Here is an 11,875-nt window from a genome sequence, read left to right as displayed (position 1 = left end):
TTAATTTATGAATCTTGTAAATGATTTACACGTGTCATAAGCAAAGAGCAATATTCATATATGTCATGATAATTGTATCATGACATATATGAATCTTGCTCTTTGCTTATGAAAAGAAAAAGAAAAAAAAGGTATCTTTTTTTTTGCAAAAAGATATAAAGATACATGGTCAAGGTGTTCACTATGATAACTGTTAATGTGTTTAAAAACAAATAATTCTGCTTGAATAAAGGGATGTTTTTACTTCACACTTTGAATAACAATCTTAATACTTTATATTGTCACTTTTCCTTGCTTTCATCATAGCAAAGAAGATTAAATAAAACAGCAAAAACACTGTTGCTCTTGAGCTGATTCACTATATTGTCAAATGTATGTTGGATTATGCCTATTTATGTTTAACTATGACTGTATACGTTTGTTCAGTATCTTCTAGGTGTTAATAAAACAATCGAAAATACAAACTATAATCTGCAACCCAATAAACGGAAGTAAGGCCTACCTGAGAAATACACTATATTGCCAAAGGTATTGGGACATCCCCTTCTAATGAACAGGTTTGACTACCTAATTTCCATGAGAACAAATCTTAAAGTTTAAGCATATAATAATATTCTAGGGAATTGCATGCTTCTAATTTTATAGCAACATTTGGATAGGAGCCTTTTCTTTTCTAACATGAAAATGCCTCTGGGTATAAGGGAAGGTTCAAAAAGAAATGATTGATTCAGTCAGTGTGGAAGAACTTGACTGGTCTACATAAAGCCAAATCCTAATCCCAGCTGAACACCTCTGGTGTGACGTTAAATGCAGTCCTTGAGCCAAAAACTCATCAGCAAACAACAATGACTTGTACAGATGGGTACAGTCATTTTAGACATTTCCAAAACTGTTGCAACAGAGATGGAAATACAATTTTTAAATGCATTGTTTTCATAAATATCATTAAAAGCTTAAACTTTTAGATTTGTACTCCTTGAACTGACTACGGTAGTCAAACCTGTTCATTAGAAGGGGGTGTCCCAATACTTTTGGCAATATAGTGTGTTTCTCAGGTAGGCCTTACTTCTGTTCAGTGTTTCTTTGGGTTGCAGATTACAGTTTGTATTATCGATTAATACACCTAGACCATACTGAACAAACGTATACAGTCATAGTTAAACATAAATTGACATAATCCAACATAATAAAGGCTATTAAAACAAAAGTTGCATTTATATTTATTGCACATACAAACGATCGAATGGTAAATAAATAGGAGAAAGTCACGTTACTTCCCTTGGCGTCTCCCAGTCCTCGTGACTATGACGTTAGCTCTGGTTAAACGTTATAATTCTCCAGTAGCATTTCATACTACTCATAAAAGAATATATAAAGTGTCTTAGTTCAGAATCCCTAGACGTCCTTGTTCTTTGAGCCTTTATAACACCATGTAAAGTAAAATAATGGCAAGGATTACCATTTTATCATGTGGTGTTGGCTTTGACCATTCGAGGGCGCTGCTTGTTTTAGCAGTTTCAACCCCTGTTAGCTTGATTGTTTCACTCGGTACTTGTACACCGGTAGTTTTACAACAGTGAAAACTGGACCATAGTGAATGCCCGCCGCAAGAGCATCGTCATTATTGTTCATAGCAGTATGATTTATGAGCAGTAGTTTTGACGGGAACGAGGGCGCCGCCGTGAGTTCAAAAATCTGTATACTTATTTTGTTAACAATGACAAAATGCAATTTAGACAATGACAGTGTGTGATACACTATTACAGTATAAGGAAGACTGGGGTTGTTTGGCACATTATTTTTAGTTTGGGTCACAAAAATGTAACATAAATGTTCATTTATCCACATTCAGTGATCTATACCCAATAAGTTGATGAGAACTAATTAATTTGATACAGAAACAGTCAACAAATCTTCATTTAAAAAAATCACAATTGCACATCAGAATTTTATTTAAAAAAAAAAAAGTTATCTGAAGTGCATTTAATTATCTTGGGATAGTCAAAATGTTTTAATGTAATGTTGAAACCAAAAAAACAGGATTATCTTTGTAAAAAGCCCAACAATGTATTCAGCACTACCAGAGCAGAATGTTCATGCGTTATTTGCCTTTCACACATTTTTAACATTTTACATTTCTACACATTTAACATAGGTATAGCATCCGGAGGAAGAACATATCTCAGTTTCCTTTAAGTGAAAAGGGTTAAAAACAAGAAATGCGCCCAAACAAGGGGAGACCAAGAAGAGTAAATAGAAAATTCCCTCAGATGGGTAACCACAGCATCAAGCCATATCCCCCTAGTCAGGAAGAGGACTGGGAAAAGGAGTTAGAGGAGATTTCACAACGTAATGAAAAGCAAAAACAGCCTACTTATGGTAATTTCACTTACACATAGTTTTATAATGTTTTATAATGTAATGAGTATTCATTAATAGATGTATTTTTACCACAGATCCTGGAGATGATTTAATTACTGAAGCAGCGGAGATGTCTCGTAACGTACAGAATGGCCCAAGCTCAAACCAGGGATGCTACAGCCCAGCAATCCACCATATTAAACCTGTGAAATGGGTCCGCTTTGTTTATGCTGTAGTGGATGACCAGTTTGCTGATGCTGAAGAATAAGGCTGTTAGTTCCTTATATATGTGCTTCCTTACAGAAAAAAATATTGAAATTAGTTTATAATCTACTGAGCTCAGGCTAATGTTTTAAGTACTTTTTGTTGTTTTTAGTAACCTCTCAGTATTTTATGTTAATTTATAGGTGTTTATGCTGAGCACTTATATTTGTAAATTTAATTAATTCATTTATTTTTGCCAGTTGAAGCCAATTTGTTTTAATCTTTGTCTAAGTACAATTTTGAATTTGATTACTGTTTATCTATAAAATACTGCATTACAGTGTTAATATGCATTGAAAGCAAAGTTACAGAAAGCAGTTGTGTTCTTGTAATTGTGTAGATTTAAGGCACATTAAAGATTAATTGGAATTGAACTGAAAATGAGCATTCATTTGTGCAACGTGTCATTTCACTTGAGTTTCCACTAGGTGGCAGTATAGGCTCAGTCTAAAGGAAAGCTATGTCTGAATTGAGCATTGGTACTCATCTCTTAATAGAAACACATCTGCTGTTCCTTGCTTTTACATACAGATCTCAAATGTTTACATCTAAAAATAATTCTGGGATAACATGAATAACACAAGCATTTCCTGTGCTGCTGTCAAAAATAAAAGAGAAGAAAACCTTTTTTAAAATTTTCTTTTTTTTTTATTTCTTTTTTTTTAAACAACCTCACTCAAATTGTAATGATTAGTATATACACTACTGTTTAGCAGTTTATAGTAAGTAAAAAAAAAAAAAAAAAAAAAGTGACAGTAACAGCATAGGCTATATTGTTACAAAAGCTTATAAATTTGAATTTAAATTTATACTGGAGAAATAGGAGAAAGTCACGTTACTTCCCTTGGCGTCTCCCAGTCCTCGTGACTATTACGTTAGCTCTGGTTAAACGTTATAATTCTCCAGTAGCATTTCATACTACTCATAAAAGAATACTGGACCAGAGTGAATGCCCGGCGCAAGAGCATCGTCATTATTGTCCATAGCAGTATGATTTATGAGCAGTAGTTTTGACGAGAACGAGGGCGCCGCCGTGAGTTCAAAAATCTGTATACTTATTTTGTTAATAATGACAAAATGCAATTTAGACAATGACAGTGTGTGATACAGTATAAGGAAGACTGGGTTGTTTGGCACATTATTTTTAGTTTGGGTCACAAAAATGTAACAGAAATGTTCACCTATTTATCCACATTCAGTGATCTATACCCAATAAGGTGATGCGAACTAATTAATTTGATACAGAAACAGTCAAAACCTTATAAATTTGAATTTAAATTTATACATATTATCTGTTCTAATGAATGTTCACATAGTATCATAGTTTTCACAAAATATTAAGCAGCACTGTTTTCAGCATTGATAATGATAAAAAAAATGTTCCTTGAGCACCAAATTAGCAAATTAATATGGCTTTTGAAGGATCACGTGACCCTGAAGACCGGAGTAATGGCTGCTGAAAATTCAACCCTGCCATTACAGAAATAAATGACATTTTAGTTTTATTTACCATGTGTGATCAAATAAACATAGTTTTGTTGAGGTTTTTTTTTTTAAATATATATTTAAAAAAATCTTACAAACTTTTGAATGATAGTGTGTGTAAATAAACTTGAGAAGAATTAGAACTTAGAATTATGCAAAGAAAAATGCAAATTAGAAAAATTCAAGATGTTTAAATATTTAAACACTAATTTTTTTTAAATGATTTTGAACACCATTGACCATTGTTTTGCATACAGTCAGTTGTACATTTTTATTTTGTACAATGTTTTTTATCTTACACTCATTTCTTGCTGGGGTTTATTGCAGCTGGCTTTTTGGGCAAAAGTGCAACAAAGACTTAGTGTCTAAAACATTTAGGACGTTATGTTTAGAAATACCTGGCAAGTGTAAAGGCACGTTTATTGGTACAATAATTTATTTCCCAACTCAAATGGACCATGAAATGGTGCAAGGCTGTTCTTTTGTGAATAGTGCATGCGTTCCAAGTAGGCCAGCCGTTTTGCATTGTCATGATGGTGCATGTTTCAGATTAAATGCAGTTTTAATCTATTTTAGATGGGTTGTTTGAAGTACTTCTACTTATGGGCTTTTTCAGAAGTCTTTCGTGGCTTATACAATTTAACACCCTAGTATCAGAATCCTAGTTGTTGGCAGGTTAACTGTAGTTCACATACAGACCCAACAGAGGGTGGTGTTTTACAGGTCTGCGGTCCTGAGATGTTGAGATGCAGAGTTTGTCTGCAGGCCTGTGCGCAGGGAGCTGTGACGCTTGTCTCCATCACTGTCTAGACCAGCACCAGGCAGCTGTCTGGGTCAAGCTATGGACTACTGATACTCACTGTATAGAGTGTGAACAAGATGCTGAAGATGGCATGAAAGGGAAGAGAATTCATCCGATTCTTTGTGCTCGTTTTATTAATATCGTTCAGACTTTGTTTAAAGACGTGTCAGTTAAGCATGATATGCTTTTATATAGGCTATGTACACATATATAATGTAGTATCAAATTTTCATACTGTTCATTATAATGTTGTGACCTCATTTGTGGCATTTTAAATGATTAATTTTAGTCTTTAGTGTTTATTTTTTAATTTCATTTTAGACAGAATACTATACAATTTTAATTAAACGTTTTTTTTTGTAAAATAATTATCGTCTTAGCGTATCTGCTAGAATTTTTAAGTCCCCATGAAATCTAAATAAAGATTTCTTATTTTCATGGATATAGCAGTGTCTATAATAAAAGATTTAGCCTTAAACATGTTTTTTTTTCTTTTTCTCTTAATCTCTCCACCTTTTTCTTTCCGTATGAGTGGGCGTGGCCATTTGTAAATTTTATGGGTCTCCATCTCATGGCGTCCAACTATTTTTATCTGTACAAAACGTACTCGGTTACTAACGTAACCTCTGTTCTCTCTAGAGAGGGAACGAGTACTGCGTAAGTATCTTACGCTAGGGGAAAATCCTTTTCTGCGAGATATTGAAGCCAAAAATTATCCTTAATTTAGAAATAATGTAAAGCGAGTTGCAGCAGCATACAGACATAGGCGAAACAGCTTGCGCGCCTATTGGCTGCTCTGCGGCACCTGCAGCAGCCTATAGAGCGAGGCCTGGCGCGACGCCAGATCCAATGGGGGCATTTCGCGCCCTTTGCGTCGCTTCCCGCCTAAAAGGGCGTGGTCTAGGCCTATAAAGAACGCTCGTAGGCAGCTATTATCTGGTTTTTCATCATCGAAGCAACCAGAGCGTGCGCATGCACGGCAAGATACGCAGTACTCGTTCCCTCTCTAGAGAGAACAGAGGTTACGTTAGTAACCGAGTACGTTCTCTTACGAGAGGTCTCTCGTACTGCGTAAGTATCTTACGCTAGGGGACCCAGTGTAAAACGCCGTGCATGCTGAGATCTGACACCAAAGACCCAAGGGCGAAAGCACGGGGTTCATACAGTTCATAATCACCTAGAGAACTCACGGGGAGTCCGGGGAAGAGGGAGGGGCAACGCCGTACTCTTCCACATAGTGCAGCGTCACTCAGACGCTAAGTAAATGTACATACAGGGCGGGGTTACGGCCTGAGCTGACGTAAGAATAAGGGTCTTCACACAGTTTGCCCAGGCACATCTTGTGCTATTACTTTCACTGTCGACCCTAGAGCTGTGCTCAGTAGACGCAGCATTCCGAGCTGATAACATCAGGTCAGACAACACTGAATATCTGGACTGACAGCAGTCTGGCCTGTAAGGCGGGAACCTCCAGGTTGTAAAACCTTATAAATGTAGATGGAGAGGCCCAGCCCGCCGGCCTACAAATATCTTGCAAGGCAATCCCACTCGACCAAGCCCACGATGAGGCCACGCCCCTCGTGGAATGTGCTCTGACACCTAGCGGGCACTGCATGCCTTTGGAAGCATATGCCAGCGCAATAGCATCAACTATCCATCTGGATAAGCTCTGTTTCGACACGGCCAGTCCCTTGGGACGCCCGTAAAACGAAACAAAAAGCTGTTCTGTCTGTCTAAAAGCAGACGAGCGAGACACGTAAGCTCGCAATGCCCTGGCTGGGCATGGGAGGCTCGCGTCCATTTCCTCATCAGTGACCGGTAGGGCTGACAGCGCGATGACCTGTGCCCTAAACGGTGTGTTGAGGGATTTTGGAACGTAACCATGTTTGGGTTTGAGTATGACTTTAGAGTCATTAGGTCCAAATTCCATGCACGTCGCGCTCACAGAGAGCGCGTGCAAATCCCCTATGCGCTTCACTGAAGCGAGAGCCAGTAGAAATACAGTCTTAAGAGACAGGTATTTCAAATCAATCCTCTGCAGAGGCTCGAATGGTCCACCTTTCATGGCCTCTAGTACCACAGAAAGGTCCCATACGGGGACTGTGGGAGGTCTGGGGGGATTCAGTCTTCTAGCTCCCCTCAGGAAGCGAATAATTAAATCGTTCCTTCCTATTGACTGACCTAGCGTTGTCGAAAACGCTGTTATGGCCGCCACATAGACTTTGAGCGTGGAAGGGGTTCTGCCCTTGTCCAGCAGCTCTTGTAGAAAGGAAAGCACCTCCATCACTCCCCAGTTAGTGGGTGACGAGCCGTGGGCTGCGCACCAGCCCGAAAACACAGACCATTTTGAGGAATTAGAGCCGTCTCGTAGAAGGGGCTCTAGCCTGCGTGATCGTGTTTAATACTCCTTTAGGGAGTTCATCATATATTCGCTGGTGGCCCAGACATGAAGGGACCACAGCTCTGGGTGAGGATGCCAAATCGACCCGCTGGCCTGAGAGAGAAGGTCTCTCCTCACTGGTATCGGCCACGGGGCAGTGCTCGTCAGCTGCATCAGCGCTAGGAACCAGGGCTGGTTTTCCCAAAACGGTGCTACCAGCAGTATTGAACATCCTTTTTCCCTGACCCTCTCTATCACCTGAGGTAGGAGAGAGACGGGGGGAAAAGCATAGAGATGACGGCGGGGCCATTCGTGGGCCAGCGCGTCTCTGCTTTTTGAGTAAAATTCCAGACAGTGAGCGTTGTTCGGAGACGCAAACAGGTCTACTTCCGCTCTGCCGAATTTTTTCCACAGTAGTTAAACTGTCTGTGGTTGTAGAGACCATTCGCCTGCTGGAACATTGTTCCTGGACAGTCTGTCTGGCCCTATGTTTAGAAGCCCCGGCACATGCGCTGCTTTCAGCGAGCGCAGGTTGCACTGAGCCCATACCAGGCGTTCTGCAAGTCTGTATAGGTTTTTGGACCTGAGACCGCCCTGGCGATTTATATAGGAAACCACTGACATGTTGTCCGAGCGGACTAGTACATGGTTTCCTTTTATTTGGGGACAGAAGCGCGTCAGCGCGTTCTGCACTGCCAGCATTTCGAGGCAGTTGATATTCAGGAGCTTTTCCCGTTCTGACCACTGGCCAAAAGACGGTCTGCCCTCAAGTAGAGCCCCCCATCCCGAGGTGGACGCGTCCGTAGACACCACTTTTATTCTCGAGGAAGTCCCCAGGCTTACACCTGACTGGAACCAGTCGACTGCTTTCCACAGTTTCAGGGCTGTGACACATTTCTGATTGACCGTGAGACGAAGCCGACCGGACGCCCATGCTTGACGCGGGACGCGCGCTTTCAGCCAGAACTGCAGTGGGCGCATGCAGAGCAGACCCAGCTGTAGAACTGATGACGCTGAGGCCATGAGACCCAGCATTTTCTGAAATCTTTTGAGCGGGACGGAGGCGCCGCAGCGGAACGAGCCCGCTGTGTGCTGAATGTCTGCTGCGCGCTGTGGTGACAGCCGCGCTATCACAGCGAGTCCAATTCTGTGCCCAGGAAGGAAGTCTTCTGACTGGGGGACAGAGAGCTCTTCGCCCAATTGACTCTGAGACCCAAATTCTTGAGGTGATCGAGTAACATGGTCGTGTGCTGTACGAGCACTGAGCGAGACTGCGCTAGAATCAGCCAATCGTCCAAATAGTTCAGTATGCGCACGCCTTTCAGTCTGAGAGGAACGAGCGCTGCGTCCATGCACTTCGTAAATGTACGGGGTGCCTGGGACAAACCGAACAGCAGGACTGTGTACTGATATGCCTGGCCCTCGAAGGCGAATCTCAAAAACCGCCTGTGATGTGACGCTATCTGTATTTAAAAATACGCGTCTTTCAGATCCACTGACACGAACCAGTCTCCTTGGCGAACTTGCGCGAGGATTTTTCTGGTCGTGAGCATCCTGAACCGACGCTTCACCAGCGCTTTGTTCAGCTGCCTTAGATCTAAAATGGGTCTGAGACCACCGTCTTTTTTTGGTACCAGGAAATATCTGCTGTACAGCCCTCCTTCGCTTTGAGCTTGAGAAAGGGGCTCTATGACCCCTTTGCTCAATAGTTTCGCCACTTCGGCTCGAAGCAGGTGTGCTGCTTCTGTCTGCATTGTGGTCTCGACGCGCGCTGTATAGCGGCGCGGGCGTCGGTGAAACTGTAGCGAATAGCCTCCTTTTAAAAAAAAAGCGCGGCGGAGCAGGTTTGACGTCTGACGGCAAGCTTTAGAGGGGAGGGCCGACTTAGCACGCCGTCCAGCGGAGGGCAGACATAAGTGGGCTGCTATCGCCTCTTCTGAGCAGCAGGAAGGCACGGAAGGCGGCGTGGCCAGCAGCTTCAGTGGCTCGTCCCGCTGAGATGCTTGCAGTCGACGGCGGCTTCTTCTCCGGCTCCAGCGATGCGTGTGCTTCGCTTGAAGGATGAAAAATCAGATAATAGCTGCCTACGAGCGTTCTTTATAGGCCTAGACCACGCCCTTTTGGGCGGGAAGCGACGCAAAGGGCGCGAAATGCCCCCATTGGATCTGGCGTCGCACCAGGCCTCGCTCTATAGGCTGCTGCAGTTGCCGCAGAGCAGCCAATAGGCACGCAAGCTGTTTTGCCTATGTCTGTATGCTGCTGCAACGCGCTTTACATTATTTCAAAATTAAGGATAATTTTTGGCTTCAATATCTCGCAGAAAAGGATTTTCCCCTAGCGTAAGATACTTACGCAGTACGAGAGACCTCTCGTAAGAGAACAGCTAGTTTTGCAGCTTGATTTTGCAAATTGTTGTGTCTTACCGTGTTTTTTAAATGTATCTTTATTAAGAGCACGCTGGTTTGTAGTGCAAACAGTTTTCCTGTTTACTATTTCCCTATAGCAATAATGAATTGAAAGTCTCACAGGCTTGCTTCCGCATTGAAGAATAAGGTGCATAATCAGAAACTTTTCTTCCCTTTGTAACAACGTCTCTTCTTTGATGAAGTCCTCAGCATATCCAATAGCTTATCTGAATTATCTGAATACCTCAACATATCTGATAGCTCAGAAAAACTTGATGATGTAACAGAAACTATGGACTCTCTTCTTTAAAGCACTTTAGATATGGTTGCTCCTTTACCCTTAAAGAAGATTAAGCAAAACGGTCCAACACCATGGTATAATGAACAAAATGGAGTGCAGCTGGAGGAAAACAAAACTAGAGGTATTTCGTACTGCCTGGCGTGAATGTACCCTATCCTACAGAAAAGCATTAAAAACTGCTAGATCTGATTATTTTTGTCTATTTTAGAAAAAAACAAACAAAAAAAAAAACAGGTATTTATTCAATACAGTGGCTAAATTAAGGAAAAAAAACAATAGGCATTGACTTTTCCCAACAGCACCGCAGTAATAACTTTATAAACTTTTTTACTTCCAAGATCGATACTATTAGAGATAATATTGTAACCATGCAGCCGTCAGCTACAGTATCGCATCAGATAGTGCACTATAGATCTCCTGAGGAACAATTTCACTTATTCTCTACTAGGAGAGGAAGAATTGTATACTTGTTGAACTTATTAAATCATCTAAACCAACAACATGTATGTTAGACAATATTCCATCTTAGCTACTAAAAGAGGTGTTTCCAGAAGTTATACTTCCTCTTGTGAATATTATTAATTCGTCACTGTCATTAGGATATGTCCCCAAAACCTTCAAACTGGCTGTGTTTAAGCCTCTCATTAAAAAAACTTGACTCCAACAAATTAATTAATTACAGACTGATCTTGAGTCTCCAGTTTCTGTAAAAAATACTAGAAAAAGTAGTATACAGTAGTATCCAGAATTATGTTCTGTCTTAGAGAAAAATGGTATCTGTTTCTTTGCATAAATCAGTCAGGATTTAAACCATATCATAGTACTGAGACTGCTCTCAGTAGAGCTACAAATGACCTGCTCCTATCATCCGATCGTGTTTGACACTATTGACTACAACATTCTTTTGAATAGACTCAAAAATTATGTTGCTATTAGTTGAAGTGCAATGGCAAGGTTCAAATCATCCTTATCTGACCGCCATCAATTCGTAGAAGTAGAGGTATCATATCAATCACAAGTGCAGTATGGAGTACCTCAAGGCTCAGTACTAGGGCCATTCCTTTTTACACTTTACATGTTGCCCTTGGGAGATATCATCAGGAAACATGGTGTTAGCTTTCACTGTTATGCTGATGATATTCAGTTCTATATTTCTTTACGGCCCAGCAAAACATACCAATTTGAAAAACAGAACGCATAGTTGATATAAAAAACTGGATGATGAGTAATTTCTTACTGCTTACTGCTTTCTGTCAACACTGCAGCTCTCTATTGTGATTAGCTCTCTATTAAACATTGTATAGATTTTAAAATCTTGCTAATTACTTATAAAACCCTCAATGGTTTAGCTCCTCAGTATTTGAGCAAGCTCTTATCACATTATAGTCCCTCATGTCCGCTGCATTCTCAAAACTCTGGCAATTTGATAATACCTAGAATATCAAAATCAATTGCGGGAGGCAGATAATTTTCTTATTTAGCACTTAAACTCTGGAACAATCTACCTAACATTGTTCGGGAGGCAGACACATTCTGTCAGTTTAAAATCTAGATTAAAGACCCATCTCTTTAACCTGGCTACACATAACACATTAACACATTTCTATAATTCAAATCCGTTAAAGGATTGTTAGGCTGCATTAATTAGGTCAGCCGGAACCAGGAACACTTCCCATAACACCTGATGTAGAATGGCATCTACGCTAATATTACATTCTTATTCCAAGGTCACCGTTGCCACCCAGATCCAGTCTGTATCCAGATCTGATTTTTACTGCAGTCCCCTGGATCTAGTCCATATCCAGCCCAGATGATGGATCGGCACCTATAGACGACCTTTACAGTCCTGAATGTCAGCGGAGCCCCAGACAGATCCC

The 11,875-nt window shown here is 40.9% G+C and overlaps 1 long non-coding RNA gene across 1 annotated transcript; it reads left to right on the top strand.

The window, feature by feature from the left end:
* Window positions 1-224: 224 nt before the first annotated feature.
* On the top strand, window positions 225-2,999 carry LOC141347657 (uncharacterized). Its single transcript, XR_012357393.1, has 3 exons — window positions 225-1,681; window positions 2,156-2,379; window positions 2,457-2,999. It is a non-coding gene; the product is annotated as an uncharacterized lncRNA (long non-coding RNA).
* Window positions 3,000-11,875: the final 8,876 nt, after the last annotated feature.

This window comes from Garra rufa, chromosome 12 (genome assembly GCF_049309525.1).
Source record: "Garra rufa chromosome 12, GarRuf1.0, whole genome shotgun sequence".
NCBI lineage: Eukaryota > Metazoa > Chordata > Actinopteri > Cypriniformes > Cyprinidae > Garra > Garra rufa.
Note: the sequence above shows the minus strand (reverse complement) of the source record. Positions and strands in the feature narration are given on the sequence as shown.